Source organism: Ranitomeya imitator, chromosome 9 (genome assembly GCF_032444005.1).
Source record: "Ranitomeya imitator isolate aRanImi1 chromosome 9, aRanImi1.pri, whole genome shotgun sequence".
Taxonomy (NCBI): domain Eukaryota; kingdom Metazoa; phylum Chordata; class Amphibia; order Anura; family Dendrobatidae; genus Ranitomeya; species Ranitomeya imitator.
In genome coordinates, this window is record NC_091290.1 from 83,266,145 (window position 1) to 83,288,369 (window position 22,225).

Below are 22,225 nucleotides of genomic sequence, written 5' to 3' on the forward strand. Positions count from 1 at the left end.
AGGTTTGCACTCAAAATCTCACGATACATGGCCCCATTCATTCTTTCATGTACCCGGATCAGTCGTCCTGGCCCCTTTGCAGAGAAACAGCCCTAAAGCATGATGTTTCCACCACCATGCTTTACAGTAGGTATGGTGTTTGATGGATGCAACTCAGTATTCTTTTTCCTCCAAATACGACAAGTTGTGTTTCTACCAAACAGTTCCAGTTTGGTTTCATCAGACCATAGGACATTCTCCCAAAACTCCTCTGGATCATCCAAATGCTCTCTAGCAAACTTCAGACGGGCCTGGACATGTACTGGCTTAAGCAGTGGGACACGTCTGGCACTGCAGGATCTGAATCCATGGTGGCGTAGTGTGTTACTTATGGTAAGCCTTGTTACATTGGTCCCAGCTCTCTGCAGTTCATTCACTAGGTCCCCCCGCGTGGTTCTGGGATTTTTGCTCACCGTTCTTGTGATCATTCTGACCCCACGGGGTGGGATTTTGCGTGGAGCCCCAGATCGAGGGAGATTATCAGTGGTCTTGTATGTCTTCCATTTTCTAATTATTGCTCCCACTGTTGATTTCTTCACTCCAAGCTGGTTGGCTATTGCAGATTCAGTCTTCCCAGCCTGGTGCAGGGCTACAAATTTGTTTCTGGTGTCCTTTGACAGCTCTTTGGTCTTCACCATAGTGGAGTTTGGAGTCAGCCTGTTTGAGGGTGTGCACAGGTGTCTTTTTATACTGATAACAAGTTTAAACAGGTGCCATTACTACAGGTAATGAGTGGAGGAAAGAGGAGACTCTTAAAGAAGAAGTTACAGGTCTGTGAGAGCCAGAAATCTTGATTGTTTGTTTCTGACCAAATACTTATTTTCCACCATAATATGCAAATAAATTGTTAAAAAAACAGACATTGTGATTTTCTGGATTTTTTTTTCTCAGTTTGTCTCCCATAGTTGAGGTCTACCTATGATGTAAATTACAGACGCCTCTCATCTTTTTAAGTGGTGGAACTTGCACTATTGCTGACTGACTAAATACTTTTTTGCCCCACTGTATATATATATGTATTCCGGTGTGCAAACTTCATTAGAACATACAGTACATTGAAGACAGAATTAAATACTATCAAACTATGCTGAATCAGATTATTTCATCAATATATATACAGCATCCTCACAATATATATGGATAACACTTCCATGATATGATATTACACAGGATTACAGGCGGATACTTCAATTGTCCTGTTATGTAGTATATGGTCCAATGGGGAGGAGAAGAATTGGATCCCTCTCCCTTTCCCCCATATAATGTTCCATTTAGGTCCAGAGTCTTTTCCTCTTCTCCGAAGTTTTGTAAAAAAAAAAAAAAAAAAACATATAAATTCTTCTCCAGACTTCCATATCACAACCAGAGGGAGTCGATGCCACTCAATATGCTGTTCGGGAAATGCATAACTCTATTCCAAACGTCCACCACCACCGCAGAAATCCTGAAGAAGAATAGCCGAGTTATCCCAAAAAACCTGTAAAAAGGAGGTCCTCGTTAATTCCATGGGGCGCCATAGAGTGGAGCTGGTAGATCCAACGGGATTCTACCTGTAGCAATTTCTTATGCAATGTGCCACCCCTATCGGAGGTCCTCAGATGTTCCAAACCAATAACTCTAGTATTGGTATAACTCCCAGCATGATGCGTCAAGTAATGAGCCGCCACCGTAGTAAGGGTCTTACCTTTGCGTCTATCAGCCACCGCTGTATTGATCGTGGAAAAGCAGGAGAAGAATGGGAGACCGCAGCGGAGATGGCTCAAGATTCCCCCTGTGCAGAGGCAGGAACTCGACCCCTAACATTAAATAACATCTCTCCGGTGGGAGTCAATATCTGGAGAGTAGATGAGTATATCATCCAAATAGACTACGGCCGAGGTGGAGAGCATATCCCGGAAAATATTGTTTACAAAGTCTTGGAAAACGGCTGGGGCATTACAGAGCCCAAAGGGCATCACTAGATATTCATAGTGCCCATCCCTGGTGTTAAAAGCCGTCTTCCATTCGTACCCCTCATGGATGCAAATCAGGTTGTAAGCACCCCGCAGATCTAGTTTAGTAAACACCCTTGCTCCCCGAAGCCTATCAAAAAGCTCAGATATCAGGGCAGAGGATACTTATTCTTAACGATGATGTCGTTAAGACCCCTGTAATCTATGCATGGACGTAGTTCCCCATTCTTCTTCTGCACGAAGAAGAACCCAGCCCATGCAGGTGACACTGACTTCCTAATGAATCCTCTTGCCAGATTTTCCTGGATGTACTGTGACATTGCCTCCAACTCCGGGAGAGATAACGGATAAACTCGACCCCGGGGAGGCTCAGCACCAGGCAAGAGGTCAATAGGACAGTCATAGGGGCGGTGAGGCGGAAGGGTCTCCGCAGCTCTTTTGGAGAACACATCCACATAGGGCCAATATTGCTTGGGGAGAGAGAATAGATCGGCGGGTACCTCAGCAGTAGCAACCTGAACACAATCCGTCTGACATCTACCCCCACAAGATTCACCCCATCCCAAAATTCTGCCTGTGGACCACTCAATATGAGGAGAGTGGTACCGTAGCCAAGGTAACCCTAACAGGACCTCATCAGTTCCCTCAGGAATGATGAGTAAAAAAAAATCTCCTGATGAGATGTGACATAGAGTAAATGGGATGGTCTGGTGTGTTATCTGTGAGGGCAGTGTCGACCCATTTACCACTCATACGGTTACTGGTTGAGCTAACATTACCAGGGGAATTGCGTGATGTTGGGCGAAGGCAGAAGACATAAAATTGACCTCCGCCCCAGAATCCACGCAGAGCTCTACCGAGTGGGTAAATGAGCCTATAGTAATTGTCCACTTAAAGTACAATTTGGAGGCAAACGTCGCCGTGTCTAGTGTACCTCCACCTACTACCACTAGACGCTGACATTCCCTCGACCGCTGAGGACATCTGGTGGCAAGATGTCCTGACTGCTGGCAAACATGACAAACCTGGAGTGCAAGAGCGGTCCGGGACTTAGATCCCGCTCGTGACCCTACCATGGCCTCATGTGACTCAGGGACCAGGACTGGAGATTCCAAAGGTTTGGCAAAGGTGGGAGCCAGCCGAAACCTGTGCCTACACTGGGCTCACTCTAACCTCCGCTCGTGAAAACGGAGATCAATACTCAGGACAACATCTGCAAAGAGTTTGTATGTTCTCTCCGTGTTTGCGTGGGTTTCCTCCGGGTACTCCGGTTTCCTCCCACATTCCAAAGACATACTGATAGGGAATCTAGATTGTGAGCCCCATCGGGGACAGCGATGATAATGTGTGCAAACTGTAAAGCTCTGCGGAATATGTTAGCGCTATATAAAAATAAAGATTATTATTATTATACGAGTGGATACAGTTATTAACTCCTCCAGTGTGGCGGGAATCTCCCTGGTGGCCAGAGCGTCCTTCACGTGGTCAGCCAACCCCCTCCAAAATATCAGAATAAGGGCTTTATCCGCCCACTCCAGCTCAGATGCTAGGGTGCGAAAGTGGACAGCAAAATGGCTGACCAAGGACGAGCCCTGAGTCAATGCCAACAGCTGGAGTCCAGTATCATGGGTGACACGAGGTCCTAAAAAGACCTGTTTCAGAGTGCTCAGGAACAACGGAGCACTCTGCACCACATGATCACCACGCTCCCACAGCGGCATAGCCCACTCCAACGCCCTTTCTGACAGGAGAGACACAATAAATCCCACCTTAGCCCGCTCTGTGGGGAAACGTGCGGCCAGAAGCTCAAGATGTATAGAGCGCTGACTCACAAAACCCCTACAAGATTTACTATCACCAGAAATTTTTTCTGGCAGCGGGAGGCGAGATAGAGTCGGAACAGGGGTGGCAGTGGACAAGGTTGCTGCAGCCACGTTAGCAGCGTGAACAGCAACTGCGGTTACATCCACAGCTGAGGTTGTGCGCTCAAGAGCCGCCAACCTACCCTCCAGCTGATAGATGTACCGCATGGATTGCTGTGTGTCCGCCATGACTAGCCAGACCCTGGTGCTAGTATACTGTTAGGGTTGGCGGAACGCATCGAATATATATTTATTAGATGAAGTTGGTGCGTTCTCAATCTGGGATCCACCGTGCAGGAAAGCACCTGCAGCTAGATATGGCGGTACAATATAGTAGTATAAACAGACTCTGTTACTTCACAGAGTCTGTTAGCAAAGATAACGCTGTGCCCTGTTTGGCTCACAGAGGCACACAGCTACTTAGTAGAGCAGATGGTGGTCATGCAGTTCTACCATGCAAACATGAAACTCCTCGCCGGAGGTGACAGCATTCTAGGGGCTTATTTCAGCCGGGTCCCTGAATACACACACACGAAACTCCTCGCCGGAGGTGCCAGCATTTTAGGGGCTTATTTCAGCCGGGTCCATGACTGCATACAAACATGACCACACTGGCGCTGAGCTCATACATACATTGATACAAGCGCATGGCCGTGCGGTCATGCGCAACTCTTAAAGCTGCAGCACGTAGAGCACCTTCCTAGAAGGAACAATGAGAGGCTCCCACAGACATTGAAAACCCTTCAGGACCTTCCTAGAGGACCAATAGGATTTGCTGCAGTACCTGAGCATGTGACCCTTGATCTGCAATGAGAGATCTTACCCTGGGCATGCTCAGAAGGGGAAAAGTAGGACTTAGTCCCAAAGACGTCTGCTCGCTGCTGACCAATACTGGCTACAATGGCAGAAGCTGGAAGGACAGCAGTAACCCTTCACACAGTGTCAGACTGAGCATGACACTGGGACTGACGCCTCCGCTGAGCAGGCTCCACTGTGGCAGGAGAAAAATGGGAGACCGCAGCGCAGGTGCTCGAGATTCCCCCTGTGCAGAGGCAGGAACTCGACCCCTAACACTTTGAACTCCTAAGTGTTTCGCTAAAGTTTATAATGCAGAGTCATGAAAATAAAAAATCTTTTATTCCCACAAAAATTATTTTTTTTCCCAAGGGTAACAGGAGAATTTGGACCCCAAAATTTGTTGTCCAATTTGTTCTGAGTACGCTGATACTCCATATGTGGGGGCAAACCCCTGTTTGAGCGCACAGGAAAGCTTAGAAGGGAATGAGCACTGTTTTAGTTTTTCAACGCAGAATTGGCTGGAATTGAGATCGGACGCCATGTCGCAGTTAGAGAGCCCCTGATGTGCCTAAACAGTGGAAACCCCCCAATTATAACTGAAACCCTAACCCAAACACACCCCTAACCCTAATCCCAATGACGATAACCCTAAACACACCCCTAACCCTAATGCCAACCTTAATCCCACCCGTAACTGTAATCCAAACCCTAACTTTAGCCCCAACCCTAACTTTAGCCCTAACTCTAACCCTAACCCCAACCCTAACTTTAGTCCCAACCCTAACCCCAACCCTAACTCCAACCCCAACCCTAACCCTAGTTCTAACCCTAACCCTAGCCCTAACCCTAACCCTAGCTCTAACCCTAACCCTAACCCTAATGGGAAAATGGAAATAAATATATTTGTTTACATTTTATTATATTTCCCTAACTAAGGGGGTGATGAAGGGAGGTTTGATTTACTTTTATAGCGTTTTTTTGGTGGATTTTTATGATTGGCAGCCATCACACACTAAAAGACTATTATTCTGTAAGAATCAGCCTGCACTCAGATGTCACCCGAGTGCAGTCCTATAGTGAGTGTGACGATTCACAGGACGAAAACGGGAAGTGGACCCTCTAGACCGCGACGACGAACCCCTCATGGACGAGCTGACCAGATAGACCACCCCCTATACAGGGAGAGTTAGGGGCAGGCCCGTGAGGGACTATCGCCACAGAAGCTGGAGGACCAGGACGGGAGAAGACCAAGATGAGGCGGGGATAGTAGGACCCCAGAGTAATGCTATAGAATCAGGCTGCACTCAGATGACACCCGAGTGCAGTCCTATAGAGAGTACTGCAGAGACACAGGACTGATGGGTAAACTGCACCAGTACAGGGACTGGCGAAGGAACTGAGGAAACACAGAGGCTAGAGGGATCCAGGAAAGACAGGAACTGTAGAGACACAGGACTGATAGGTAAACTGCAGCAGTAAGACAGGATAAACCCAAAGTCAGAGGGAAAACGAACTTCACAGAGACTAAGAGCGGCCAGGAACACCTGAAGGAACAAATGATAACCAAGCACAGAGGGACGGCAGGAAGCAGTTTAAATACCTACAGGCAGGGGAGCACTTCCAGGTAACAGACCTCCAGTACCATAGAGAGGACAATAAGGAGAACCGACCTCAGGGTATTAGTCCTCCAGGCCCATAGAGGAGACAGAAGATCAGAAGTGCACATGTGCAGCACTGAACCTGGTATGCGCACGCGCACGAGAAGCAGAGGCCGGGAGTGAGCACAGAGAAAGAGACGCTGACTGGGGAGGCGGCAGCAACGGTATGAGAAAGACGCTTTTTGTTGCAAAAAAAAGTTTTTGCATCACCACATTTTGAGAGCTATAATTTTTCCATATTTTGGTCCACAGAGTCATGTGAGGTCTTGTTTTTTGCGGGATGAGTTGACGTTTTTACTGGTACCATTTTTTGGCCACATGACATTTTTTGATCACTTTTTATTCCGATTTTTTGGAGGCAGAATGAACAAAATCCAGCAATTCCTGAAATTCTTTTAGGGGGGGCGTTTATATCGTTCCACGTATGGTAAAATTGATAAAGCAGTTTTATTCTTCAGGTCAGTACAATTACAGCGATACCTCATTTATATAATTTTTTTATGTTTTGGCGCTTTTACACAATAAAAACTATTTTATATAAAAAATAATTGTTTTTGCATCGCTTTATTCTGAGAGCTATAACTTTTTTATTTTTCTGCTGATGAAGCTATATGGCAGCTTTTTTTTGCGGGGAAAGATGACGTTTTCAGCGGTACCATGTTTATTTATATCCGTCGTTTTGATCGTGTGTATTCCACTTTTTGTTCGCTGGTATGATAATAAAGCGTTGTTTTTTGCCTCGTTTTTTATTTATTTTTTTGCAGTGTTCACTAAAAGGCTTAACTAGTGGGATAATTTTATAGAGCGGGTCGTTACGGACGCGGCAATACCAAATATGTATACTTTTATTGTTTTTTTTATTTACATAAATAAATGGATTTATTGGAAAATATTTTTTTTTCTTTATTTGGGGATTTTTTTTTTGCACATTCTATTTTGTTTTTTTACTTTCTAACATTGTCCCAGGGTAGGACATCACTATATTAGATCAGATCGCTGATCTGACACAGTGCATAGCACTGTGTCAGATCAGCGATCTGACAGGCAGTGCAGGAGGCTTTCCAGCGCCTGCTCTGAGCAGGCGCCATCTAGCCACCTCACTTCAGGACCCGGAAGGAGCCCCGCGGCCATCTTGGAACCGGGGACCCCTTCTGGAACACCAGAAGAATGCATTCGCATCGCGTTGTTTCGGTGGGAGAGCGCAGGGAGCCCCCATCCCTGCGCGATGCCCCTCTATGTTGCTGTCACTACTGACAGCGGCATCAGAGGGGTTAACTGCCCACGATTGGTGCTAGCGCCAATTGTGGGCATTGCTGCGGGGTGTCAGCTGTCATTTACAGCTGACACCCACACGCGATCGCCGTGGAACTCACTGTGAGGCCGCGCGATCGTCCTGCCGTACTAGTACTGCGGTTTGCAGGAACTCAGTTCCCGCAGAGCAGTACTAGTATGGCGCATGGCAGGAAGGGGTTAAGGGCATAAAAATTAAAAGTTGGAAAATTGCAAGTTTTTCAAAATTTTGGCCAAATTTCCGTTTTTTTCCACAAATAAACGCAGGTAATATCCAATAAATTTTACCACTATCATGAAGTACAGTATGTTACGAGAAAACAATGTCAGAATCGCCAAGATCCGTTGAAGCGTTCCAGAGTTATAACCTCATAAAGGGACAGTGGTCAGAATTGTAAAAATTAGCCCGGTCATTAACGTGCAAATGAAATCCAAACATACAGGGCCCTGTGTGAAAAAGTGATTGCTTCCTAAAACTAATAACTGGTTGGGCCACCCTTAGCATCAACAACTGCAATCGACATTGCCATGTTTTGTTACTCCTGTGCTGAGATATAACTGTTTATTATCCCAAATTGTGATATCACTGTGCTCAGAATCTCCATATTGTTACATCATCCTCGTCATCCCTGTGCTCTGATGTAACTGTCTATCTTCCTTGTACTTCTGTTGTCACTGTTTTTTCTCTCTGTTCTGAAACATAACTGTGTTTCTTCTTCCTCTAGTTGGATATCATTCTTTGTATAATTTATATTCTTTCACATAACTGTGTAAAAATTACTCCTGTACAGCTATGTTGCTGCATACATTTCCATGGGCACATTTACATCACTTAATCTAGCTTCCTGCACCGAGTAGAGGACTAAAGAGGAAAAAAGAGGATCTACCTTACGGTTGTCGGAGCAGTCGCAAACAAGGCACTGAAGGACTCAAAGGAGGACATTATCATCACTATGTGGAGTCACAGAGGGGGCACTTTTACTGTGTGAAGGTAAAATAAGGGCCATATTATTGTGTGAAGATACAAAGAGAGATGTTGTAATTAGTGATTGGCGAACCCCTGGATGTTTGGGCCTAGCGGGTTGAGCCAAATAGTTAAAAAAAAGTTTGGATCAGGTATCAGAATACTACCCAGACACCATTCACTTAAACAGGGAATTCGAACATACAGAGGTTGCCATGTTGTCATGTGCATGACTGCACGTCAAACACTGCCTCTGATCAGCGGTAAAATCATTACCGCAGGTCTGAGATATGTAATTCCAATTCTGTCAAATGACAGCGTGAGTCCGCAACTGTGTCTGGAGGTAAAACTCCAATCACTGGCATTGGCTGATAGGACTACTACTCCCCTCAGCCTACTCCTGCTGTCGCTAATAACAGCGAGAGCAGGTGGCGGCTGATAGGGAGTATTCATCAGCCAGTGCCTGTGCTCTAAATAAATAATTTAAAAGAAAAACCCAGCGTTGAATTTTTGATAACCAGTCGGGCAAAACTGACAGCTGTGGGCTGCAACCCTCAGCTATCAGAGTTAGCAAGGCTGGTTATCAAGATTAGAGGCGTCCCAAAGCAGTTTTTAACTAAAAAAAATGTAACTAAATAATTTAAAAAACGGCATAGGGTCCCCCACATTTTTGACAACCAGCCAAGCTAAAGCAGACTGCTGGTGGCTGGTACTCTCAAGCTGGTAAGGGGCAATGGACATTGCCACCCTGCATAAAAATACCAGCCCGCAGCTGCCCCAGAAAAGGTTCTTTGTCCGGCTTTTCCCACTTGCAATGTGACTTTGGTAAGTGGGGTTGATATCACCTTTGTATTGTCTGGTGATATCAAGCTAAGGATTAATAATGGAGAGGCATCTATAAGATGCCTCTCCATTACTAATCCTATGGTCATGTTGTAAATAAATGCACAGCCAGAGTAAAGTCCATTATTTGAAATAAAAAAACACACTTTTACTTTTTTATTCAAAAATAACAAACACAGTTATACTCACCTAATGCCCATTCCCCTAAAGCCATGGTCTAGAAAAAATAACAAAAATACTCACCTAACACCCATTCCACAGTTTTCATTCTGGACGGTGCCAAGATGCGACTGTCCTGGCTGAAAATCACTGCGAGGAACCTCAGCCTCAGTGACTAGCAGTGACTTCATTGAGCTTACCGCAGGTCACTGAGGCTGAACTGCGGTGATCTCTGTCAGATCACTTCTAGCACAGTGAGGAAAAAGTCTCATGGTGAGGCGGTGAGTTCACCGCAGTTCACCGTGACAAATTTCTTACGATGAATTGTGGTGAACTCTCTGAGCTAAGCGCTGCAACATCAGACTTTTTCTCACTGTGCTAGCAGTGATCTCCCAGCTGGGAATGCAAACTCAGTTACCTGTGTCACCTCGAAGAAGTCACCGCTAGTCACTGAGGCTGAACTTGCAGCAGCTCATTCTTCAGTGGTTTTCAGTCTGGATGGTCCCATCTTGGCACTATCCACTGTTTATTCCAGACATGGATTGCAGCATGGGACAGAACATCGGACAGGTGAGCAATATGGTTGTTTTTTATTTTTGTTTTTTTTACAGGAGACCATGGCTTCAGTGGAATGGGCGTTAGGTGAGCATAACTGTGTTTGGTATTTTTAAATAAAAAGTAGAAGTGTGTATTAATCTTTTAGATTTAGGAAATGACAAACAGGAAAATGGGCCCATGCAAATGTTTGAGCACCTTGTATGGTTAGAACCTAGCTGCACCCCTTTTAGAAAGTATTACAGCTTGTAAATGCTTTTTGTAGCCAGCCAAGTGTCTTTCAATTCTTGTTTGAGGGTTTTTCGTCCATTCTTCCTTAGAAAATCTTCCAGTTCTCTAAGATTCCTGGGCCATATTGCATGCACTGCTATTTTGGTCTAGCCACAGATTTTCAATGATTCTCAGATCTTGGGATTGGCGGGCCATTGTAAAACTTTCAGCTGGTACCTTTTGAGGTAGCCTATTGTGAATTTTGATGTGTGTTTAGGAAGAACTTCCATTTGTAGAAGCCATCCTTTTTTAACTTCAGCTTTTTTTTTATAGATTATTGTTATGTTTTCATCAAGAATTTACTGAAATTTCTTTGAATTCCTTCCTTCCACCACCTGTGAAATCTGCCTCGTGCCATTAGCTGCAATACAACTACTAAGCATGATTGATCCACCCCCATGCTTAATAGTTGGTGAGACCTTTGATTATTGTGGCCAAAGAGTTCAATTTTAACCTCCTCAGTCCATTGGACTTGTTTCCAAATGCATCACTCTTGTTTAGTTCTTCTTTTGCATACTTTTGATGCTCAGTTTTATGGTGAGGATGCATTGGAGTTTTTTTTTCTGATGACTCTTCCATGAAGACCATATTTGTGCAGGTGTATCTGAACAGTAGAACAATGTATCACAACTCCAGGGTCTGCTAAATCTTTATGGAGGTCTTTTGCAGTCAAGTGAAAGTTCTGATTTGCCTATCTAGCAATCTTGCGAGCATCTCTCACTGAAATTTTGGTTGGTCTTCGAGTCCTTATCTTGATCTCCACTATTCCTGTTATTTCTTAATTACATTTCAAATTGAGGAAAGGGCAACTTGAAAGCATTTTGCTATCTTCTTATAGCCTTCTCTTGCTTTGTGGGCCTTCACAATTTTCATTTTCAGAGTACTAGGTAGCTTTTTAAAAGAACCCATGGTTGTTTTTTAGCACAAAGTTAGAGAAGGCTGGGTTTTTATAAAGGTGGAGAATTTGCATCACCTGACCTTTTCTAACAATGATAGTGAACAAGCCATAACCCTCCCTAACTGGCTAATTAAGGTCTGAAACCTTGCTCAAAGTTATCTGAGCACCCAAATCTCCCAAAGTGCCCAAACCTTTGCATCAGCCCATTTTCCTTTTTGTGTGTTTTTAAAATGAAAATAGAAATTACAATATACATTTTGTTGCCTAAAAAGGAAATGTGCCATCTTTAGCTTTAGGCTTTTTAGAGATCATTTCATCTTCAGCTTGCTTAACTGTTTACAATAACAGAAATTTTGACCAGGTGTGACCAAACCTTTACATGCCACTGTGTACAGTCCTCAGAGTGTCTGCATAGAGCCGTTATCTAACACTATATGGGCACAATATGTTAGCAATGATAGTAGTATTGGTTATAGTGCAGTGAATTTCACTCATAATCAGTATAGTGGTAACATATTGTCATAATCTTCTACTGGCTCTATTTGCCTTCTTCAATTTGATAGGGTGATAACATTTGTTACTTGTTTAGTGGTATCTTCAAAATTACAATGGGTACGGAAAGTATTCAGACCCCTTTAAATTTTCCACTCTTTGTTTCTTTGCAGCCATTTGGTAAATACAAAAAGTTCATTTATTTTTCTCATTAATATAAACTCTGCACCCCATCTTGACTGAAAAAAACAGAAATGTAGAAATTTTTGCAAATTTATTAAAAAAGAAAAACTGAAATATCACATGGTCATAAGTATTCAGACCCTTTGCTTAGACACTCATATTTAGGTAACTTGCTGTCCGTTTCCTTGTGATTCTCCTTGAGATGCTTCTACTCCTTCATTGGAGTCCAGCTATGTTTAATTAAACTGATAGGACTTGATTTGGAAAGGCGCACACCTGTCTATATAAGACCTCATGGCTCACAGTGCATGTCAGACCAAATGAGAATCGTGAGCTCAAAGGAACTGGCCAAAGAGCTCAGAGACAGAATTGTGGCAAGGCACAGATCTGGCTAAGGTTACAGAATTTCTGCAGTACTCAAGGTTCCTAAGAGCACAGTGACCTCCATAATCCTTAAATGGAAAAAGTTTGGGACCACCAGAAGTCTTCGTAGACCTGGCCGTCCATCCAAACTGAGCAATCGTGGGAGAAGAACCTTGGTGAGAGAGGATAGGAAGAACCCTAAAACCACTGCGGCTGAGCTCCAGAGATGCAGCAGAGAGATGGGAGAAAGTTCCACAAACTCAACTATCACTGCAGCCCTCCACTGTTAGACCTTTATAGTAGAGTGGCCAGACAGAAGCCTCTCCTCAGTGCAAGACATATGAAAGCCTGCATAGAGTTTGCTAAAATACAGATGAAGGACTCCCAGACTATGAGAAATAAGATTCTCTGGTCTGATGAGACGAAGATAGACCTTTTTGGTGATAATTCTATGTGGTATGTGTGGAGAAAACCAAGTACTGCTCATCACCTGCCCAATATAATCCCAACAGTGAAACGTGGTGGTGGCAGCATCATGCTATGGGGGGTTCAGCTGCAGGGACAGGACGACTGGTTGACATAGAAGGAAACATGATTGCGGCCAAGTACAGAGATATCCTGGATGAAAACCTCTTCCACAGGGCTCTGGACCTCAGACTTGGCTAAAGGTTCACCTTCCAGCAAGACAATGACCCTAAGCAAACAGCTTAAATAACAAAGGAGTGGCTTCAGAACAACTTTGTGACCATTCTTGACTGGCCCAGCCAGAGCCCTGACTGAAACCTAATTGAGTATCTCTGGAGAGACCTGAAAATTGCTGTCCACCAATGTTCACCATCCAACCTAATGGAACTGGAGAGGATCTGCAAGAAAGAATGGCATAGTATCCCCAAATCCAGGTGTGAAAAACTTGTTACATTATTTGCAAGAAGACTCATGGCTGTACTAGCTCAAAAGGGTGCTTCAACTCAATACTGAGCAAAGGGTCTGAAAACTTATGACCATATGATATTTCAGTTTTTATTTTTTAATAACCTTGAAAAAATTTCTAAATTTTGTTTCGGTCAAGATGGGGTGCAGAGTGTACATTAATGAGAAAAAAATGAACTTTTTTAAATTTACCAAATGGCTGCAATGAAATAAAGAGTGAAAAATTTAAAGGGGTCTCAATACTTTCTGTTACCACTGTATAAGACACTTTGGATACCAGTTATAAATGCAGATTAGATTTTTTACTAAATGCAAGCAGTGCAGCATGCCCAGTTGTGTGTACCTGTACAAAATAATAACACATTTATATTATTGTAAAAAGAAAAACACCAGCGCTCACAGACTGAATGATATCCTTAGCATCTGGGATCAAGACAGCCAGGTGCCGAGGCTGTCATAGGGTATAAACAATAGTACTCAAAAAGAACTGATGACGTGCTTAAAGATATGTCACTTAAGGTACCGTCACACTAGATGATATCGCTAGCGATCTGTGACGTTGCAGCATCCTCGCTAGCGATATCGTCCAGTGTGACAGGCAGCAGCGATCAGGCCCCTGCTGTGCTGTCGCTGGTCGGGGAAGAAAGTCCAGAACTTTATTTCGTCGCAGGACTCCCCGCAGACATCGCTGAATCGGCGTGTGTGACACCGATTCAGCGATGTCTTCGCTGGTAACCAGGGTAAACATCGGGTAACTAAGCGCAGGGCCGCGCTTAGTAACCCGATGTTTACCCTGGTTACCATCCTAAAAGTAAAAAAAACAAACACTACATAATTACCTACAGCCGTCTGTCCTCCAGCGCTGTGCTCTGCTCTCCTCCTGCACTGGCTGTGAGCGTCGGTCAGCCGGAAAGCAGAGCGGTGACGTCACCGCTCTGCTTTCCGGCCGCTGTGCTCACACAGACAGTACAGGAGGAGTGCAGAGCACAGCGCTGGAGGACAGACAGCGTTAGGTAAGTATGTACTGTTTGTTATTTTTTACTTTTAGGATGGTAACCAGGGTAAACATCGGGTTACTAAGTGCGGCCCTGCGCTTAGTTACCCGATGTTTACCCTGGTTACCGGCATCGTTGGTCGCTGGAGAGCGGTCTGTGTGACAGCTCTCCAGCGACCAAACAGCGACGCTGCAGTGATCCGGATCGTTGTCGGTATCGCTGCAGCGTCGCTAAGTGTGACGGTACCTTAACAGGAGGGCGTGTGTGCAAAGTAAAATGAGAGATAAAATCCCCCACTGGCACTCCTAGTGTATGCCCAGAATGGATCTGCCCTGTCAATGCTGTGCAGCGTAGAGAGTGAATATACAATATATGCAAACATACACGGCACTGTGTGGGGTCTTGCACCAATAGCTCCGGTCTGACTCACCAGACTTCCGTGGTGTGGTAGGTGCGAGGAGCTTTACATGCATAGGTCGCCTGTCAGGTATACTAGGTGGCGATCCTGATGAGCAGGTGATGGGCGAAGAAGTGGTCTGGCAGCAGCCGCAGCCTGGCAGGGTTGCGGTGAGTTGGCGTGGAGTCCGGGAACGTCCCGGCTGGTGGCGTCTCTGAATACAAGCAGGAATGATGGCCGATGAGAGCACCATGATGAAGAAGGACTGATCTCCTTTGAAACGCGTCGGTAACCTTCTTGGTCCCAGCGCTGCCCCGTAACCTCTGTGACGTCACACGCTAGGTCTCTCGTCGGCCATCTTTCCCGCTTGTATCCAGGGAAATGGAACCGTGAGAAGAACAAGGACCATCTTGCCTGGCGAGAATTTAACCGCTGGGCTGTCTGCAGATACACCAAATTCTTGTGATCTGTGAAGACTTGGAATGGAAAACGAGCTCCCTCCAAGAGGGCCAACTTCATGGCTAGCAACTCCCTGTCCCCGATGGAATAATTCCTCTCTGCTGGTAAGAAGGTGTTAGAAAAGAAGAAGCAAGGATGCTTCCGACCTTGAGCATCCGTTTGGAAAAGGACTGCTCCAGCACCAACAGAAGAGGCATCCACCTCCATGATAAATGGCTTATCAACATCGGGGCGATGTAGGATGGGAGCGCTAGCGAAGTGTGACTTTATGGAATTAAAGGCCTTGGAGACCTCCTCAGACCACAATTTGGGATTTGCCCCCTTCTTGGTGAGGGCAACCAAGGGAGCTACCAAAGTTGAGAAGTGCGGAATGAACTGGCGATAATAATTAATGAACCCCATAAAGCGCTGCACCGCTTTAAGAGAATGGGGTTCCTGCCAGTCCATCACGGCCTGTAGTTTGGCAGGATCCATAGCCAATCCCTGGGCAGAGATGATATAGCCTAGGAAAGGTAAGGACTCCTGCTCGAACATACACTTCTCCAACTTGGCATAGAGGGAGTTTGTCCGTAGGAGGTCAAAGACTTTGCAAACATCTCTCCGGTGGAAGTCAATATCAGGAGAGTAGATGAGAATATCATCCAGATAGACTACGACCGAGGTGGAGAGCATATCCCTGAAGATGTCGTTAACAAAGTCTTGGAAAACGGCTGGGGCATTACAGAGCCCGAAGGGCATCACCAGATATTCATAGTGCCCATCCCTGGCGTTAAAAGCCGTCTTCCATTCGTCCCCCTCACGGATGCGAATCAGGTTGTAAGCACCCCGCAGATCTAATTTAGTAAATACCCTTGCTCCCCGAAGCCTATCAAAAAGCTCAGATATCAGGGGCAAAGGATACTTATTCTTAACGGTGATGGCATTAACACCCCTGTAATCTATGCATGGACGTAGTTCCTCGTTTTTCTTCTGCACGAAGAAGAACCCAGCCCCTGCAGGTGACACTGACTCCCTAATTGAATCCTCTAGCCAGATTTTCCTGGATGTACTGTGACATTGCCTCCATTTCCGGGAGAGAAAACGGATAGACTCGACCCCGGGAAGGCTCAGCACCAGGCAAGAGCTCAATAGGACAGTCATAGGGGCGGTGAGGCAGAAGGGTCTCCTCAGCTGTTTTGGAAAACACGTCCGCATAGTGCCAATATTGCTTGGGGAGAGAGGATAGATCTGCGGGTGCCTCAGTAGTAGCAACCTGAACACATTCCCTCTGACATCTATCCCGACAAGATTAACCCCATCCCAAAATTCTGCCTGTGGACCACTCAATATGAGGAGAATGGTACAGTAGCCAAGGCATCCCTAACAGGACCTCGTCAATTCCCTCAGGAATGATGAGCAGAGATATAATCTCCTGATGAGATGGCGAGAGCAGAGATATAATCTCCTGATGAGATGGCGACATGGACAGAGGAAAAGGGATGGTCTGGTGTGTTATCTGTAAGGGCAGTGTCGACCCATTTACCACTCGTACGGTCACTGGTTGAACTAACATTAGCAGAGGAATTGCGTGACATTGGGAGAAGGCAGATGACATAAAATTGACCTCCACCCCAGAATCCACGCAGAGCTCTACTGAGTGGGAAAATGGGCAGAGCTCTACTGAGTGGGAAAATGGGCCTATAGTAATTGTCCCCTTAAAGGACAATTTGTAGGCAAACGTCGCCGTGTCTAGTGTACCTCCACATACTACCACTAGACGCTGACATTTCCTTGACCACTGGGGACATCTGGTGGCAAAATGTCCTGACTGCTGGCAAACATGCCAAACCTGAAGTGCAAGAGTGGTCCGGGACTTAGATCCCGCTTGCGACACTTCCATGGTTTCATGTGACTCACAGGCCTGGACTGGAGATTCCAAAGGTTTGGCGAAGGTGGGAGCTAGCCGAAACCTCTGCCTACACTGGGCTCGCTCTAACCTCCGCTCGTGAAAAGGAGGTCAATACGAGTGGACACTGCTATTAACTCCTCCAGTGTGGCATGAATACCTCTAGTGGCCAGAGCGTCCTTCACGTGGTCAGCCAGCCCCCTCCAAAATATTGGAATAAGGGTTTCAACTGACCACTCCACCTCAGATGCTAGGTTGCGAAAGTGGACGGCAAAATGGCTGACCAAGGACGAGCCCTGAGTCAATGCCATCAGTTGGAGCGCCATATCATGGGTGACACGAGGTCCTAAACAGACCTGTTTCAGAGTGCTCAGGAACAACGAGGCACTCTGCACCACATGATCGCCACGCTCCCACAGCGGCATAGCCCACTCCAACGCCCTGTCAGACAGGAGGCAAATATAAACTCAAAGAAAAAAGGTAGGCCTTATACATGGGAATCACCACCAAGTCAATACCAAATCACAGCTTTATTGAACAAAATGTACATACAGAAGACTAAACACGCTTAAAAACATTTAAAACAAGGGGGAAACAAGGGGAAAAAAAGTGGAAAGATATAAGGTGCAAGAATAACCAAGTCCCGTGGGCACCGGTCATGGGCAGAGCCAAAAGGGAATGTGTACCCTGAACAAGGAGAGTGCGGGCTGCAGACACCCAACGCGTGTCGCCATGCACTGGTGGCTTCGTCTGGGGTAGTGCCTGCATGGCCGGCCTCCTGCTCAAATATAAGATAATCGGTGACTTACCGAGAACAGCTGTGTAGCAGCTAGAAACGCTGCATGGAGTAAGTGCAATGGCGATTGCACCCGCCGGGTCCGGCGTGTATCCAATGCGCATGCGCCGGCGTCTCGGAGCGGAAGTGTATAGTCCGCTCACGGTCGCCATGGCAGCAAGCGCACAGTGTCAGAAGCGCTTGCGCAGAGAAAAGTACAAGGGGCAATGAACACAAATGGATATAAAAGACGGCGGGGATACAGTCTAAGTGCGCATTGCGCACGGGGTAATGAAGCCCATAGATAAGCAGAAAATGTACACCCTGAAAAAAGTGGGCGCTGTATAAGTTGATACGTTAGAAACAAGCAAGAGCACTACAAGCCCACATGCATGTACTGAATCCCAACTTTATAGTAGGAATAGTAGACGCCTAAATGGCCCCCCTGCAAAAGTTACCCCATATGCATGATACACTGGATGCTGTAAGAAAAAGCACTAAATAAATAATAATAACCATAAGGATTAAAAAATAAAAAAAGAAGAAAAAATAAGTAAATAAACAAAACACATTTTCAAAAAATAAATAAAGTTGGAAGTGCCACCAGACGTCCTGGATATACAAAGGGCATGATGGTAAGCCGTATAGGAACTCCCAAAAACAATAAACGATAAGCAATGAAAATAATAAAAATATAATAAAAAAAATAATAAAAAAAATATAAATACAAAAAATAGTAAAATAGAAATAAAAAAGAAAATGAAAAAATAAATAAATACATAAAAAATGAATAAAAATAAACTCTAATCAAATATACGAAGACACAAAAGAGAATAGTAAAACCAAAAACACTCAGTTTGAAAAAATGTTGCAGTAATCCGCAAGTGCTAGTAAAAGATGTAAAAAACAGGGTATTTGGTTGATACGTTTTTTGCAAAAAATGTATACTAAGCTGCTCTACCAATCTTCACGGTATACCCTTATCAGAGCAGTCCTAACTAATGTATGCAATCCCTATCTGATGTATTTAAAAACCTGATCATCTGTATATAACCTGTGTGAACAGGGTTCAGAGAGGAAAAATCCATGTGTGCATACAGGGTAGAACAGCTTTTGTGCAGATAGCCCAAGAGGAGTGGTGGAACTCCCCAGTCTTGTAGACACAAGAGAACAATAATGGAAACAGGAACACATGGGCTACTTGCACAGTGAACAAGTCTGTATGATCATGTTCACACACCACCAAGAAACCTGAAGACACAAAAGAGAATAGTAAAACCAAAAACACTCAGTTTGAAAAAATGTTGCAGTAATCCGCAAGTGCTAGTAAAAGATGTAAAAAACAGGGTATTTGGTTGATACGTTTTTTGCAAAAAATGTATACTAAGCTGCTCTACCAATCTTCACGGTATACCCTTATCAGAGCAGTCCTAACTAATGTATGCAATCCCTATCTGATGTATTTAAAAACCTGATCATCTGTATATAACCTGTGTGAACAGGGTTCAGAGAGGAAAAATCCATGTGTGCATACAGGGTAGAACAGCTTTTGTGCAGATAGCCCAAGAATGAATGAAGGTTAGATCATCAACATTCTGGGTAGCCAGACGAGTCCTTTTTTCAGTCAGTATTGAACCAGCAGCACTGAAGACTCTTTCTGATAGCACACTAAAAGCAGGGCAAGCGAGCTCCTGTAATGCATATTCTGCCAATTCAGGTCAGGTGTCTATTTTAGATGCCCAGTAATCAAAGGGGAATGACCTGTGAGGGAGAACATCGATAAGGGAGGAAAATTAGTTCATAACCATACTGGACAAATGCTGTCTCCTGTCACTTTGAATCGATGCAACACTACCTGTCGTGTCAGCGGTCATTCCGAAATCACTCCACAACCTGGTCATAAAACCCCTCTGTCCAACGCCGCTTCGGATTTGTGCAACTCTAGCACCTCTGCCATGTTGCCCCCTACGGCTTGTGTGAGAACCATCACCGCCTCTGTGTGCTGGGAATGCCTGAATCAAACGGTCTACAAGAGTTGCTTGTTTGGTAGCCAATATTTGCTCAAGGTTCTCATGTGACATGATATTTTGTAATTTTCCTTTATATTGTGGATCCAGGAGGCAGGCCAACCAGTAATCGTCATCGGTCATCATTTTCTAAATCGGGGGTCCCTTTTTAGGATACGCAAGGCATACTGTTGTGAGTTCCGTTCTGGAGCTCCCTTCTGTGGTTGCTAATGGTATTTTTGTGGGTTCTGCCCTTGGGCTCTGGTGGTTTCGAGTGGAACTGCTGCTCTGTTAGGTGGCTGTTAGATGGATTTTTCCTCTCTGAACCCTGTTCACACAGGTTATATACAGATGATCAGGTTTTTAAATACATCAGATAGGGATTGCATACATTAGTTAGGACTGCTCTGATAAGGGTATACCGTGAAGATTGGTAGAGCAGCTTAGTATACATTTTTTGCAAAAAACGTATCAACCAAATACCCTGTTTTTTACATCTTTTACTAGCACTTGCGGATTACTGCAACATTTTTTCAAACTGAGTGTTTTTGGTTTTACTATTCTCTTTTGTGTCTTCAGGTTTCTTGGTGGTGTGTGAACATGATCATACAGACTTGTTCACTGTGCAAGTAGCCCATGTGTTCCTGTTTCCATAATTGTTCTCTTGTGTCTACAAGACTGGGGAGTTCCACCACTCCTCTTGGGCTATCTGCACAAAAGCTGTTCTACCCTGTATGCACACATGGATTTTTCCTCTCTGAACCCTGTTCACACAGGTTATATACAGATGATCAGGTTTTTAAATACATCAGATAGGGATTGCATACATTAGTTAGGACTGCTCTGATAAGGGTATACCGTGAAGATTGGTAGAGCAGCTTAGTATACATTTTTTGCAAAAAACGTATCAACCAAATACCCTGTTTTTTACATCTTTTACTAGCACTTGCGGATTACTGCAACATTTTTTCAAACTGAGTGTTTTTGGTTTTACTATTCTCTTTTGTGTCTTCAGGTTTCTTGGTGGTGTGTGAACATGATCATACAGACTTGTTCACTGTGCAAGTAGCCCATGTGTTCCTGTTTCCATAATTGTTCTCTTGTGTCTACAAGACTGGGGAGTTCCACCACTCCTCTTGGGCTATGTGCACAAAAGCTGTTCTACCCTGTATGCACACATGGATTTTTCCTCTCTGAACCCTGTTCACACAGGTTATATACAGATGATCAGGTTTTTAAATACATCAGATAGGGATTGCATACATTTGTTAGGACTGCTCTGATAAGGGTATACCGTGAAGATTGGTAGAGCAGCTTAGTATACATTTTTTGCAAAAAACGTATCAACCAAATACCCTGTTTTTTACATCTTTTACTAGCACTTGCGGATTACTGCAACATTTTTTCAAACTGAGTGTTTTTGGTTTTACTATTCTCTTTTGTGTCTTCAGGTTTCTTGGTGGTGTGTGAACATGATCATACAGACTTGTTCACTGTGCAAGTAGCCCATGTGTTCCTGTTTCCATAATTGTTCTCTTGTGTCTACAAGACTGGGGAGTTCCACCACTCCTCTTGGGCTATGTGCACAAAAGCTGTTCTACCCTGTATGCACACATGGATTTTTCCTCTCTGAACCCTGTTCACACAGGTTATATACAGATGATCAGGTTTTTAAATACATCAGATAGGGATTGCATACATTAGTTAGGACTGCTCTGATAAGGGTATACCGTGAAGATTGGTAGAGCAGCTTAGTATACATTTTTTGCAAAAAACGTATCAACCAAATACCCTGTTTTTTACATCTTTTACTAGCACTTGCGGATTACTGCAACATTTTTTCAAACTGAGTGTTTTTGGTTTTACTATTCTCTTTTGTGTCTTCAGGTTTCTTGGTGGTGTGTGAACATGATCATACAGACTTGTTCACTGTGCAAGTAGCCCATGTGTTCCTGTTTCCATAATTGTTCTCTTGTGTCTACAAGACTGGGGAGTTCCACCACTCCTCTTGGGCTATCTGCACAAAAGCTGTTCTACCCTGTATGCACACATGGATTTTTCCTCTCTGAACCCTGTTCACACAGGTTATATACAGATGATCAGGTTTTTAAATACATCAGATAGGGATTGCATACATTAGTTAGGACTGCTCTGATAAGGGTATACCGTGAAGATTGGTAGAGCAGCTTAGTATACATTTTTTGCAAAAAACGTATCAACCAAATACCCTGTTTTTTACATCTTTTACTAGCACTTGCGGATTACTGCAACATTTTTTCAAACTGAGTGTTTTTGGTTTTACTATTCTCTTTTGTGTCTTCAGGTTTCTTGGTGGTGTGTGAACATGATCATACAGACTTGTTCACTGTGCAAGTAGCCCATGTGTTCCTGTTTCTCTAATCAAATATACAATGCATGCATACAGGAAATATAGTAGAGTTGCTCATTTACT